Source organism: Podarcis bocagei (genome assembly GCF_964188305.1).
Source record: "Podarcis bocagei genome assembly, chromosome: 11".
In the NCBI taxonomy this organism is placed as follows: Eukaryota; Metazoa; Chordata; class Lepidosauria; order Squamata; family Lacertidae; genus Podarcis; species Podarcis bocagei.
In genome coordinates this window covers 65734343-65743951 of record NC_138136.1, presented here as the reverse complement: position 1 = coordinate 65743951, position 9609 = coordinate 65734343, and positions in this window count along the sequence as shown.

The window sequence follows — 9609 nt, the reverse complement described above, 5'->3', positions numbered from 1 at the left end:
TCCTTGGAATCCACCTGTCGCCTCCATGGCATCTCCTCCACAGGCCTGATGACTGAGTTGAAGAAACCTTAGGGACACTTTTACCTCAGGCCTTTGAGGCAAAGGCGTCAGTGTGGCTTCTCACAGCAAAGAGTACCTGAGAGCTCATTGGGATGGCCTTGGGACCATCTCCCAGCCGAACCTACTTCACAGGGTTGTCGTGAGGGCAAAATGGAGGAGAGAACCATGGATGCTGCCTTCAGCTCCTTGGAGAAACAGGCAGGATTGTAATTTTGTGGTTGTTAGAGCCTGGATAGCTCACTTGGTTAGAGCGTGGTGCTGATAATGCTGAGGCTGCAGGTTCAATACCCGTATGGGACAGCAGCTGCATAGTCCTGCATTTCAGGGGGTTGGACAAGATAATCCTCAGGGTCCCTTCCAACTCTACAATTCTATGATTCTATGAAAAGAAACACACAGACTTCCTGGAAACAGGGATATACACCACACGTGGATTTATGATTATTATACTTCAGTTTATACAGCATGTGTTATTATCAACAAAAATGTAATAATGATAATGAAGGCTGAGCAATAAGCACCAATAGAAAAACAGCCTGTTAGACAGTTTTTTCTTTTGAAAAAAGATATTGAGGAAGCCAAGTTCATTAGTTTCAACGGGTCTACTCTGAGTAGGATGGCCATTGGGCATAACTCTAGATCTGTTAGAGGAGGGATGGGGAACTCGTGATGTTGTGGGAGGGATGGGGGACTCCTGATGTGGGAGTCCAACCCCCATAAGCCCTAGCCACCATGGCCAGTAGTGATGGGAGTCACAGTTCAGCAACATCTGGAGACATCTGGTCCCCCATAGGTGGATTATAGGTGCCTGAGAGCTGGACGCATCATCCAGAAATGAAGTTCCCTGCTGTGTCTCTGCATGAGTGGCTGATCCAGCTTTTATTAAGGCTGATTAAAGCACGGATGGGTAGCCTATGACCCTTCAGGTAGGTACATAAGCCAATAGTGAGAGGTGGTGGCAGTCGGAGTCCAGTGTAGGAAAAAGAAGGAATAAAGTCCAGGCTGTTCAGTCAGACCAGAAGGGAAACTGCTGCGATCACCAATGGGCCAACCGAACAGAATATCTCCAAATCGCTGCATGGACTGTCTCCCAAGTTTCTAGTCCTCTGAGATTTGCATGAGCAGGAGGGTCCTGGTCATTCGGATTGCCTCGGTCCTCCTGATATCCAGGAAGTTCTGGCCGCTGGTTTCCGGGATCTGCTTGAAGGCATAAATTAAGATGGCTACGCAGAGAGGCCAAAAGAGGAGAAAGCTGTAAGGCTCAATGTGTATCTGGAGAGAGAAAAGAGAGAAAAGGATAGAGAGAAAGAGCACGAAATGGAATGTGTGTAAGAGAATGTCATCAAGCTACAGATAGTAGCAGCCACACCAACTCCAGCATAATGGCAGGCAAACGAGCAAGCAGGCAGCCCATGCAAGCTGTTGAACGGGGCAGAGATCGGAGGCCCTTCTCAGAGCGGTTTGGCAAACCGCTCTCTGAAGCACCCTTTGTGATGTACTGAAGTTCTCACCCTGGGCCAGCAGGGGGATACTGTAGATAGTTTTCACTCAGGTCCACATATGCAAATAAGGGATTGAAAGTGACGTTCAGTGATTGGATAGTTACAGAAAATGGTTACTGTTGAATTCTAGTGGAGCTCTATATAAGCAGGCTGGCTGAACCCTTCAGTTCTGTTCTGTTCTGGCCTGTGAATAAACAAGAGCTGTTTGAAGAATCGCTGTGTCGTCTGATATGGCTCACCCACAACTTAACACCCTTCTTCAACACAGCTAAAGCAAGGTTTAATGGAGGGGGCAGGTGCTTCAGAAAACCAGTCTCTGAAGGAGGAATGGCTTCTGAAAGTAACAGACTATGCAGAAATGGCAAAGCTGACAGCTAAACCAAGAGATCGAAATGACAAACTTTTTAATAGATGAGTGAAGGCCTTTTTGGGAATATTTGAAAAAGCATTATAGCCAAATGAAATTGCAGGCAGGATTTGAGATATGAGCAGTGGACGAAAAACAATAAAATAATTGTACTAGAAGGATTTTTTTTTTTTTGTAATAGAGAAGAGTTTGTTATATAACGCAGCAGAAAAGGGTTTGAAGAAAAACATAGGGAGGGGTGGGTGGGTAGGTGGGAGGGAGGGAAGCCAATCTATGAAACATAGTCGTTATGTAATTATCTAATTTGAGAAATTTTGGAAATCTTTATCTTAATTGCAAAGGAGGCCAGCTACAGAATGCACATTTAACGCAGCAAAGTCAACATACAAAAAACCATTATCTTAAACATTTCAAAAGAAAACATTGCTAAAGGAAGTCAAGTATCAAATGCACATTTAAAACAGCACAATTAGAAGGAGAATAAAATGTTATCATAAGCATAGAACATTGTTGCTGCCGCTGCCAATAGCGCCTCATGGCAGGTGGAGTCTGTGGAAGCTCAGGTTTGATGACCTGGGACTCCTCTAAGAGAACCTTGGATGTATTAGCCAAAGCCACTTACCTCCATCTGAAGGAACAGGACTCCGATAACGAATTTGCAGAACCAGTGAACACAGCCCCCAGCCATGAAGGCAGTGGACCGGGATGACTGAAGGAACAGCTCTGCTACAATCACCACTGGAACCGGATCTGGGCCAGGAGAGAGAGAATGCCCCATTTTCATTTTCGCTAATAATAATATAACAATAATTTTTTATTTATACCCCGCCCATCTGGCTGGGTTTCCCCAGCCGCTCTGGTCGGCTTCTAACAAAATATTAAAAGTACCGGTACATTAAAACATCAGTCATTAAAAAACTTCCCTAAACAGGGAAGTTTATCTATGCTACTCATCTCTTGTGCTTCCTCAAGGAGCCCTGAACATCCTGGCCATATATTTAAAATGCTACGATGCCACTTTGAACGGTCGTGGCTTCCTCCAGAGAATTATGGGAGCTGCCATTTGATAGAGGTGCAGAGAGTGGCTAGGAGGCCCCTATTCCGCCCCCCTCCCCAAGAACTGAAATTCTTAGACTGGTTTAACAACCAACTCTTCTTCTCAGAGAACTCTGTGAGGGGAGTAGAGCAGGCATAGGCAAACTCGCCCCTCCAGATGTTTTGGGACTACACTTCCCATCACCCCTGACCACTGGTCCTGTTAGCTAGGGATCATGGGAGTTGTAGTCCCAAAACATATGGAGGGCCGAGTTTGCCTATGCCTGGAGTAGAGGATTCTCCCAATAACTCTCAGCACCCATAACAAATTACAGCTCCCAGAATTCCTTGGGGGAAGCCATGACTGCTTGACGTGCCATGATGCTGCTTTAAATGTATGGTTGGGAATGTGGCCCAGGTAAAGACTTAGGGTTGTAGCCAGTGAAATTCTACTCAGAAAAGACCTACTGAAATTAGCGAACTGAAGTTAGCCACGTTCGCTAGCTTCAATGGATCTACTCTGAGCAGCACGAATGTTGGATTCCCCTTCAGACTTATGATGATGTTTGGCAGCACACTTACACAGCTGTTTGGGGCGTGTCTGTGTGACATGACATCCTTGGCTCATGTCAAGTTTGTGGTCAACCAAGACTCCTAGATCCTTGGGGGGGGGGGGAATGAGAGGCACAAATACAAGATGGGGGACACCTGGCTTGAGAGCAGTACATGTGAAAAGGATCTAGGAGTCTTGGTTGACCACAAACTTGACATGAGCCAACAGTGTGATGTGGCAGCTAAAAAAGCCAATGCAATTCTGGGCTGCATCAATAGGAGTATAGCATCTAGATCAAGGGAAGTAATAGTGCCACTGTATTCTGCTCTGGTCAGACCTCACCTGGAGTACTGTGTCCAGTTCTGGGCACCACAATTCAAGAAGGACACTGACAAACTGGAACGTGTCCAGAGGAGGGCAACCAAAATGGTCAAAGGCCTGGAAACGATGCCTTATGAGGAACGGCTAAGGGAGCTGGGCATGTTTAGCCTGGAGAAGAGGAGGTTAAGGGGTGATATGATAGCCATGTTCAAATATAGAAAAGGATGTCACATAGAGGAGGGAGAAAGGTTGTTTTCTGCTGCTCCAGAGAAGAGGACACGGAGCAATGGATCCAAACTACAAGAAAGAAGATTCCACCTAAACATTAGGAAGAACTTCCTGACAGTAAGAGCTGTTCGACAGTGGAATTTGCTGCCAAGGAGTGTGGTGGAGTCTCCTACTTTGGAGGTCTTTAAGCAGAGGTTTGACAACCATATGTCAGGAGTGCTCTGATGGTGTTTCCTGCTTGGCAGGGGGTTGGACTCGATGGCCCTTGGGGTCTCTTCCAACTCTATGATTCAATTATTCTATGATTCTATGATCCTTTTCACATGTACTGCTCTCAAGCCAGGTGTCCCCCATCTTGTATTTGTGCCTCTCAATTTTTTTGCCCAAGTGCAATACTTTACATTTCTCCCCGTTAAAGTTCATCTTGTTTGTTTTGGCCCAGTTCTCTAATCTGTCAAGGTCGTTTTGAAGTGTGATCCTGTCCTCTGGGGTGTTAGCCACCCCTCCCAGTTTGGTGTCATCTGCAAATTTGATCAGGATGCCCTTGAGTCCATCATCCAAGTCGTTGATAAAGATGTTGAATAAGACCGGGCCCAAGACAGAACCCTGTGGCACCCCACTAGTCGCTCTTCTCCAGGATGAAGAGGAACCATTGATTCAGATTCAGCCAGTCACCCCTATACTCCGACACCCCCCATCTCGTGGCTCCCCCACCGAGGGGAGATTTGGGACCCCACCCAGTGGGGTCAAGGCAGCGGAGGCCAGGGCCAGATACCGGGTGCCTTGTCTCCCTCATGCCTCCTTTGCTTTTTTTGGGGGGGCAGCTGGTGATCCCCAAAAACAGAAATGCTGGGCTAGTTGGGCCTCTGGGCTGATCAAGAAAGACACAGCACATTTCATGGAACTGCAGAGTTGGAAATGGCACCCCCCCCCCTATTTTCTGGTAATAGAAGTGACTCTGGAGGCCACCTGGTCCATTTATTTCACGGGCTGCATCTTGGGCCGCATCCTGTGCTGGTCCTACGCAGAGCAGACCCATTGGGAGTACTAGACATGGTAAACTGAGGTCCATTCATTTCAGTGCATCTCCTCTGAGTAAAAGTTATTTGGACCCAACACCTTAGCTTTCCTTTCTGCACTCCAAGGCTGAAATGTTTTGGTTCTTAGGAATATTCTGCCCCGGTGGCTCTTAATTATAGCTGGCAATAGAGATGTTTTTAATATTGTTACAATTTTTAATTCATAGTGGCGGCTAAGTTTTAAAATCTAATTTCTATATATATATTAACTTGCTTGTAAGTTTGAACTATAGCACCTGCTCTGTTTGGGGCAATGAACAAATTGGAAAAATAATACTTGTTTATGATCAGATTAGGACAATGGCTTCCTGTCCCAGTACCATTAACAAAGCAAAATGTGAGGTTTTATCGCTATTATTCATTTGACTTCCCCAACCACCTTTAAGGCAAAACTGCCTCTCAAAGCATTTTCCAAGCATACACAATGGAAATCCATAAAATCCAGCAATAAAATCAATGAATGTCTAAAATATCCATTTCCATCCAGGGTACTCAGACCAGAGCACCTTTCAAGGAAAAAATAAGGCACTTAGCTTATAAACTATGTCCAGTTGAGATAGCTTAGCCCTCAAAGGCCATGACAAAAAAGCAAGGTTTTAAGGCCCTTAAAATAAAACTCTCATTTATATATTTATAATCTATCTTATCATAGCTTTTACTATATGGACAAAGGTCTGTATAGTAAAAGCTCTGGTTTTCCCAGTCGTGATGTATGGAAGTGAGAGCTGGACCATAAAGAAGGCTGATCGCCAAAGAATGGATGCTTTTGAATTCTGGTGCTGGAGGAGACTCTTGAGAGTCCCATGGACTGCAAGAAGATCCAACCTCTCCATTCTGAAGGAAGTCAGTCCTGAGTGCTCACTGGAAGGACAGATCCTGAAGCTGAGGCTCCAAGACTTTGGCCACCTCATGAGTAGAGAAGACTCCCTGGAAAAGACCCTGGTGTTGGGAAAGATGGAGGGCACAAGGAGAAGGGGACGACAGAGGACGAGATGGTGGGACAGTGTTCTCGAAGCTACCAGCATGAGTTTGACCAAACTGCGGGAGGCAGTGGAAGACAGGAGGGCCTGGTGTGCTCTGGTCCAGGGGGTCACGAAGAGGCGGACATGACTAAACGACTAAACAACAGCAAATCTATCTATCACGGTGGTGTACAATGTATTAGGATAAAACCCAACAAAATAAATGCCCCGGTTTTGGAGATGGAGCCAGAGAGGCTCAGGATCTGAGCCCACACCTTGGATGAAGCACGCTCCCCCCCCCCCAGGACTGGGAAAGACCTTTCTCTGCCCAAGACCCTGTGGGGAGCACACACCCCCCCCCCGGTCAGTGTAGGACACAGATACTGAGCTGATGCCTCCTTTCACTCCCATCCACCTTCTAACACCATGTTGAGCTTGGGGGAGGGGAGCAGGACTCCCTGGGCAAGAAGTGGTGTAGCGTAGGTTGCCGGCACTCGGGACCATGCAAAGTGGGGTGGGAGGGAGGGAAACGGTCAGAGTGCGTATGCGCATACAACTGCTAGATCATAGCAGTAGAGATAAGAAAAGTATTTCCGTTGATAAACATTTTATATAAAAAAAAGAAAGAAAAGTATTTCCGTTGTCTATAGAGGTCTCTTCCTGGAGAAGCCGTTTTCAGCAGAGCCCAGTGACGGAATTACATAGCTGTGTTGAGGCAGCACTGGGCACTGAAATTCTGCACCCCTAAGAAATTTTGTGCCCAGGGCAACCACCCCTGTGCCCCACTATGCCACTGCAGGCAAGGCAGGTCTCCTCACCCCTGGTGAGACGCACATGACGGATGGTGGCCTCGCCTTCTGGTCATGAAGCTGGCCTGAAGCAGCCTCTGCTGCCCTCCCTCCGCCCAAAGGGGTCCTTTGCCTCGCTGACATTTCTTGGACCGTTTGCTGTGAGCAAAGATTTTTGTGTGTGTGTACACAGCCAGGTGGGGCTGTGGTCTAAACCATCGAGCCAAGGGCTTGCCGATCAAAAAGTCGGCAGTTCGAATCCCTGTGACGGGGTGAGCTCCCGTTGCTCAGTCCCTCCTCCTGCCCACCTAGCAGTTCGAAAGCACGTCAAAGTGCAAGTAGATCAATAGGTACCGCTCTGGTGGGAAGGTAAACGGTGTTTCCATGCGCTGCTCTTGTTCGCCAGAAGCGGCTTAGTCATGCTGGCCACATGACCCGGAAGCTGTACGCCGGCTTCCTTGGCCAATAAAGCGAGATGAGCACCGCAACCCCAGAGTCGGTCACAACTGGACCTAATGGTCAGGGGTCCCTTTACCTTTACCCTAGCCAGGTGGCAACGCACCTGTGAGCAGGACAGGGAGAGGGACCCCCTCTGGCAACCGCAGGACAACAGCAGCTGAATGACTTGCTGTTCAGGATGGAGAAGTCCCCCAGATCTTCAGGCGAGGGTCTGGGGGCAACTGTGGCTGACAAATAACTGACAGCACATCAAGAAAAGGGTCCCCTGGGCATTCTCACAGCACAGGCCCAGACTGGCACCCTCCCCAGAGGGGACAGCTCTAGAAGGGCAAAAGGACCCACCCACTTTGGCCATCCCAGCTTGACTTGTTCCACAATGTTTGCAGAAAGTCTGCCCACAGGTGGGGCTGATGTCTGGCTTTGTGCTTCTGATCTCACGGCTGCACCCCTGGGTGCTGTGGCTCCTCAGGGAGCCCAAGGCCACCTCTCAGCTCGCCCTGCTGACTGGGAGCTTACCTGATCTGAATTTCACTTGGTGGGCAAGCAGTGCCCCCAGCTGGCCAAAGGAAGAACGGCACCTTTGCCCCACAGAAGTGGAAACTGGGCAGCTCCTAGGCCTTGCAGAGAGAGAAACTCCAGAAGCAGAAAACCTTAATGGGGATGAGCCAAGACGATTCAGACCCACTTGGGACCATCTAATCCGGCTTCCCGCTTCCCAGGGTGGTCACTCCGATGCCTGCAAAAGCCCAGAAGCAGGGCAAAAATCTCCTCTGGCAAAGGCCTCTGGGAACTGGCATTCAGGGATAGACTGCGCCTGCACCTGGAGGCTTGTCGTGAGCTAACAGCCATCAACAGCCTTCCTCCTCCTCCTCCGCCATGGAGATGTCCAGTCCCCTTTGCAAAGCCATCTCGGTTCCTGGCCGTCACCACACCCCTGCCCGTCAGTTTCACTGGCTAAGCCCCCTGGAAAGGCTGCTACTCGAGAGTAAGGTCCTTGGGGAGTCCAGGAAGGTGGATGAGTTTTAATATTTTGCTCTTTGGCTTTGATATTTGAAGCCACGGGAGGGAGAGGAGAAAGACGTCTTTTGCCTCTCTCCGGCTGAGATGGAGGAGCAAGCCTGGCTCACAGGAGCAGCATCTCCCTTGAACATGTTGTAAGAATTTAAGGTCCAAAACACATAAATTAAATGTTCATAAATGTACAAGGCAAACTCGTACATAAACATATAAGCCACGTGTCTGAAATAGTACAGGAGAACAATCCTGAAGCCATTTTGACTCTCCCAAATGGACCTCAAATATTTCTCTGCAAGGAGGAAGGAGAAGGGGAACGCTTTCCAGTGGTCTTTGGACTGTAGGGGCTGCTTACACCTCCCTGTAAGTACAGCCTGGCAAGTATCACTCTCAATATGCGTAAGAGATTCAGGAAGTATTTACCATCTCCGAGGAATGGCCAGGCTATCCAGAAAATGCAACCAAGTAAGGCCTTATCAGGTATCCTGGCAGAAAGGAGAGAAGCAACACTCTCAAATTTCTGCTGGGGACCGCCTCCTTCTGTGATGTATGCATGATGTTTTGGGGGGTGGTCTTGAGCGGGTGGCGCTGTGGGTTAAACCATAGAGCCTAGGTCTTGCAAATCAGAAGGTCGGTGGTTCGAATCCCCGCGACAGGGTGAGCTCCTGTTGTTTGGTCCCTGCTCCTGCCAACCAGCAGTTCAAAAGCACGTCAAAGTGCAAGTAGATAAATAGGTACCACTCCGGCGGGAAGGTAAACGGTGTTTCCGTGCGCTGCTCTGGTTCGCCAGAAGCGGCTTAGTCCTGCTGGCCACATGACCCGGAAGCTGTACACTGGTTCCCTCAGCCAATAAAGCGCGATGAGCGCCGCAACCCCAGAGTCGTCCCCGACTGGACCTAACGGTCAGGGGTCCCTTTACCTTAACCTTGAGCTACAGGGGAGGCAATTTCAAAAATCTATATAAAGGCTTGCACACCAGTGTTCTGGGTTCCTCCTCCCTCCTGTGTGTGGGGATTGGGGACCCTGTTGCAACAGATCAATAAAGATCAGGCTTACGAGCTGCTTTGCTTCTCAATATTCTCTGGTTGGTCTCTGTTATTTTCTCCTACCGATACGGAACCCACTTAAGAACTCTATACTGGCTCTTGGGTAGCCCATGATGGGAAGTGGAGCAGGTTTTTCTTATAACCATTGCAAGAGGGGATCTTTCCTATCCAGCATGCAACTCTTGCAATAAACGT